Genomic DNA, 5909 nt, shown 5'->3' with positions numbered 1-5909 from the left:
CATTAACCTTTACCTTAACCATTAACCCTTACCTTAACCATTAACCTTTATCTTAACCCTTAACCCTTACCATAACCATTAACCCTAACCCTAACCATTAACCCTTACCTTAACCATTAACCCTTACCTTAACCATTAACCCTTACCATAACCATTAACCCTTACCTTAACCATTAACCCTAACCCTAACCATTAACCCTTACCTTAACCATTAACCCTTACCTTAACCATTAACCCTTACCTTAACCATTAACCCTTACCATAACCATTAACCCTTAACCCTTACATAACCATTACCCCTTACCATAACCATTAACCCTAACCATTAACCCTAACCCTTACCTTAACCATTAACCCTTACCATAACCATTAACCCTTATCTTAACCATTAACCCTTACCATAACCATTAACCCTTATCTTAGCCATTAACCCTTGCCTTAACCATTAACCCTTACCATAACCATTAACCCTTATCTTAGCCATTAACCCTTGCCTTAACCATTAACCCTTGCCTTAACCATTAACCCTTACCATAACCATTAACCCTTACCTTAACCATTAACCCTTACCTTAACCATTAACCCTTACTAGCCATTAACCCTTACCTTAACCATTAACCCTTGCTTTAACCATTACCTTAACCATTAACCCTAACCATAACCATTCAGAATTAATGGGAATAAGAAGCAAGCTCCAGCTCAGAGGGTTGCGTGTTCAATCCCAGGGTCGCGTGTTCAATCCCGGGGTCGCGTGTTCAATCCCAGAGACGCGTGTTCAATCCCAGGGTCGCGTGTTCAATCCCAGAGAACGCGTGTTCAATCCCAGGGTCGCGTGTTCAATCCCGGGGTCGTGTGTTCAATCCCGGGTCGCGTGTTCAATCCCGGGGTCGCGTGTTCAATCCCAGAGACGCGTGTTCAATCCCAGGGTCGCGTGTTCAATCCCAGAGACGCATGTTCAATCCCAGGGTCGCGTGTTCAATCCCGGGTCGTGTTCAATCCCGGGTCGCGTGTTCAATCCCGGGGTCGCGTGTTCAATCCCAGAGAACGCATGTTCAATCCCAGGGTCGCATGTTCAATCCCAGAGAACGCATGTTCAATCCCAGGGTCGCGTGTTCAATCCCGGGGTCGCGTGTTCAATCCCGGGGTCGCGTGTTCAATCCCAGGGACGCGTGTTCAATCCCAGGGTCGCGTGTTCAATCCCAGGGTCGCGTGTTCAATCCCAGGGTCGCGTGTTCAATCCCAGGGTCGCGTGTTCAATCCCGGGTCGCGTGTTCAATCCCGGGTCGCGTGTTCAATCCCGGGTCGCATGTTCAATCCCAGAGAACGCATGTTCAATCCCAGGGTCGCGTGTTCAATCCCGGGGTCGCGTGTTCAATCCCGGGGTCGCGTGTTCAATCCCAGAGAACGCATGTTCAATCCCAGGGTCGCGTGTTCAATCCCAGGGTCGCGTGTTCAATCCCGGGGTCGCGAGTTCAACCCTGGGGTCACGTGTTCAATCCCGGGGTTGCGTGTTCAATCCCAGGGTCGCGTGTTCAACCCCGGGGGTCGCGTGTTCAATCCCAGGGTCGCGTGTTCAATTGAATAATCCCAAACCTTAACCCTTAGCCATTTGGAATTAATGCCTAAAATGAACCTTCAAAATGTGACCTTTTTTTGGACAAATGTCGTATTCTGCACTGTAAGAGCTTGTTGCCCTTGTACGGCCTTAATTGCTAATCAGACCACATACTGAGACAAGGAGACACACAACACAGTCAGGTCATGAATATTCATGTGATTATTAATGCCCTGTCATCCGGTCCAGAGGAGCGTTTTAATGTGTGTGTCTGTGTTCCATATTACTGTACTTCTCTTCATGACAGCTTCTGTTAGTGTGTATGCCCACATCCGTGTGTGTGTGTGTGTGTGTGTGTGTGTGTGTGTGTTGTACGCTACTGTACTTCCTCTCTTCCCATACCTCTCTATGACAACTCCCATCTGGATTGGGTTCAATTAAATCTTCCTCTTTGTCAGGGAGGTTCACCCATGCAATATGTCACCACACACACACACACACACACACACACACACACACACACACACACACACACACACACACACACACACACACACACACACACACACACACACTTAACAGCACGTCAAACACAAGCAGATGTAGAATGCAATCCAACGTCTGTCTGCTTTTATTACCAATTAGAACATGTAAATAAACTTCCAGGAAGTAGTTATTCATGTCAGAGATTTGAACAATAGCACATTGACCTTAGCGCAGTGTAGTCAACATTAAAATAAGCTGGTCCAATCATCAATTACAACCAAAACATACACCTATGATATGAAGTACACTAATTTTGGATTATCGCAGACCTCCGTCACATAACAAAGTGTAAAAAATATATTATATATTTGATGGACTGAAAATATATCAAAGAAAGGAACACAGAAACATTAACAAAAAGTATTTAATATTAACATTCATAGTTGTAGGCAGATAAAAACATCAGAAAAGGAAGAATAAATACCAGCACCTTTAGCATGTGAAGTCTGAAGTCACGTGAAGTCTGAAGTCACGTGAAGTCTGAAGTCACGTGAAGTCTGAAGTCACGTGAAGTCTGAAGTCACGTGAAGTCTGAAGTCACGTGAAGTCACGTGAAGTCTGAAGTCACGTGAAGTCTGAAGTCACGTGAAGTCACGTGAAGTCTGAAGTCACGTGAAGTCACGTGAAGTCTGAAGTCACGTGAAGTCTGAAGTCACGTGAAGTCACGTGAAGTCTGAAGTCACGTGAAGTCTGAAGTCACGTGAAGTCACGTGAAGTCTGAAGTCACGTGAAGTCACGTGAAGTCTGAAGTCACGTGAAGTCACGTGAAGTCTGAAGTCACGTGAAGTCTGAAGTCACGTGAAGTCTGAAATCACGTGAAGTCTGAAGTCACATGAAGTCTGAAGTCACGTGAAGTCACGTGAAGTCTGAAGTCACGTGAAGTCTGAATGTCTGCACAAACCAGGTGTAGAAAATGCTAACACATTCCGGGTTTTTTTATGACTTCAAGCTAGCGAGTACTATAAGTGATATTACTTCACGTGACTTCAGACTTCACGTGACTTCACGTGACTTCACATGAAGTAATATCACTTATAGTACTCGCTAGCTTGAAGTCCTAAAAAAAACAGAATGAGTTAGCATTTTCTACACCTGGTTCGTGCAGACATTCCTATGGGTGAAATAAACAGGATATAAGGTTTGAGGTTAACACCAGGCTCAGTCAGTTAACATCAACTTTATGAATTATGTGCTCAAAATGAGTCCTTTGCTAAAGAGTCGATAACTATTCAGAAATGGAATGACAACAGCTAAGTGTTAGGAGCCAAGTGTTATTGTTAAGATTATCTCATAGAACAAAATGTATAAAATTGCCTGAAGTCTGTGTTTACCACAGGCCTTATTTTTACCGTTTAATATCCAAAAACCCTACAACAACAACAACAAAAAAAACGATTTGTCAACAAGCCAAGCTGGAGTTAGCCTCCTTTAGCGCTTACAAAAAGACGCCATTACTATTGCTCTCTTATCGTTTTAATATATTAGGCCTATAGTAGTTTATAGCAACAAAAAAAACAGGCTCTCAATGACACTGCGTCCCTTTTTTTGGTCTTGCCAGCATGTGAAGAAAGGCAAAGGAACATTTGGCCAAGCGAAGTACTGTATGTTTCCCTTGACAGTGACCAGTAGAGTAGAGGTCTTACCATAGAAATGTAAAGGCTGTAGCTTAACTGCATCAAATAAAAACAGCTAATAACACAACCAGACAAAACACCCAGAAAATGGCAACGTCTTATATCACAATATCAAATCCCATCACAATACACACGGGAACCTCGCCCCTACCTGCTCAGTGATGGAGGAGCCTGAGTACAGAGTGACTGTTAGTGATTCCACCTCAGTGATGGAGGAGCCTGAGTACAGAGTGACTGTTAGTGATTCCACCTCAGTGATGGAGGAGCCTGAGTACACAGTGACTGTTAGTGATTCCACCTCAGTGATGGTGGAGCCTGAGTACAGAGTGACTGTTAGTGATTCCACCTCAGTGATGGAGGAGCCTGAGTACACAGTGACTGTTAGTGATTCCACCTCAGTGATGGAGGAGCCTGAGTACAGAGTGACTGTTAGTGATTCCACCTCAGTGATGGAGGAGCCTGAGTACAGAGTGACTGTTAGTGATTCCACCTCAGTGATGGAGGAGCCTGAGTACAGAGTGACTTTAGTGATTCCACCTCAGTGATGGAGGAGCCTGAGTACAGAGTGACTGTTAGTGATTCCACCTCAGTGATGGAGGAGCCTGAGTACAGAGTGACTGTTAGTGATTCCACCTCAGTGATGGTGGAGCCTGAGTACAGAGTGACTGTTAGTGATTCCACCTCAGTGATGGTGGAGCCTGAGTACAGAGTGACTGTTAGTGATTCCACCTCAGTGATGGAGGAGCCTGAGTACAGAGTGACTTTAGTAATCCACCTGTCCTGTCCTGTCTTGTCCTGTCCTGTCCTGTCTAATGCATGTTTAACTTAGAGTTATGCCAGCAGAGTACAGAGTCGCTGGTCTCCATGTTCTATCATGTAAACAGCAGGACAGCAAGTCATTCAGTTCCATCAGGTAAGATGCATATCCAGCAGCTTTCCACCGTGCAGACAGAATACATTCCCCAACCCGAGAATAACATGGTCTCTTTCCTCTTCTGTGAGACGTTTGTCTTGGGTCCTCACTCACTCCCAGGTTCTGCTCACCCAGGTTCTGCTCACCCAGGTTCTGCTCACCCAGGTTCTGCTCACCCAGGTTTTGCTCACCCAGGTTCTGCTCACCCAGGTTCTGCTCACCCAGGTTCTGCTCACCCAGGTTTTGCTCACCCAGGTTTTGCTCACCCAGGTTTTGCTCACCCAGGTTCTGCTCAGGATTGAAGTAACAAGTGTTGTAAACAGTGCATTATACTGTTAAATGGTCCCACCGGCTTCACTGATTCAGGCTGTCTGTCCTTCAAGAAGATACTTCCACATTCTGCTGAATGGGTGTAAAAATAAAGCTTTTTAATTTATATATATATATTTAAAAAAAATACAGCTCCCTTTTTCCCCGAAGTCTACAGTGCAGCACAGTAATCCCAATACCATGCAGATAAAAGATAAGTGAAAATTAATGTATAATGCTTCTAACAAACTATTAAACTACGATTTGCTTTGGTAATTTGCAGACAATATTGCCCAAATCCCCAACATTACATAATCCCCAAATCCTATGTCTATTTTTATTGTTAGTCATATTTGGTACAATTGATTCAATAAAATGTTTTTTTTTTAATTTTATTTTCCAATCGATTATCTCTTTTAAAGGCACTAGTAATGAATCAGTAAAAATACAAGCCCATAGGATTTTAACTTACTTACATTCTAAAAATCTTGTCCAGGAGTTTACCAAATAAACTCCCTTTATGGCTGCGTTTCCCAAACTCGGACCTCGGGACCCCAAAGGGGTCGCAATACACAGCTGATTAAAGCTTTGATCATTTGAACCAGCTGTGTGGTGTTAGAAACCGAAATGTGCACCCCTTTGGGGTCCCCAGGACCGAGTTTGGGAAACGCAGCCTGATGGAAGACAAGAAATAAAGACACACTGGTTTACATTTTCAATACCAATTTCAATACATTTTCAACACATTTTCAATACCCCTTTTTTTTTTTATCAGATGCTACGTAAGTTTTTGAACCTGAAAATCAAACCTGCGGGTGGTGATTTGATTGGCTGACGGGATGCTGTTGTACGTTCCCTGTAGGTCCTGTATTAGTGGTATGAATGGTGCCTTTATCAATAATGGCCTAGATTCAATCCCATCCCATTTTGTCCCATTTATGCACGTTTATAA

The 5909-nt window shown here is 43.9% G+C and overlaps 1 protein-coding gene across 4 annotated transcripts in view; it reads right to left on the bottom strand.

Moving 5' to 3' along the window:
* Positions 1-2170: 2170 nt before the first annotated feature.
* The window catches only part of LOC106572350 (cingulin-like protein 1), an 87725-nt gene continuing 83986 nt past the window's right edge, over positions 2171-5909 (bottom strand). For 2 of the 4 annotated variants that reach the window (XM_045694040.1, XM_014146401.2), the window contains one exon: positions 2171-5909. This exon is cut by the window's right edge and continues 329 nt beyond it. The gene's annotated coding sequence lies outside the window, so the exon portion shown is untranslated. The other 2 variants (XR_001321107.2, XR_006758758.1) reach the window with 2 other exon arrangements.

This window comes from Salmo salar, chromosome ssa01 (genome assembly GCF_905237065.1).
Source record: "Salmo salar chromosome ssa01, Ssal_v3.1, whole genome shotgun sequence".
Classification (NCBI taxonomy): Eukaryota; Metazoa; Chordata; class Actinopteri; order Salmoniformes; family Salmonidae; genus Salmo; species Salmo salar.
The sequence above is the reverse complement of the archived record's forward strand: the minus strand, read 5'-3'. Positions and strand labels throughout refer to the sequence as shown.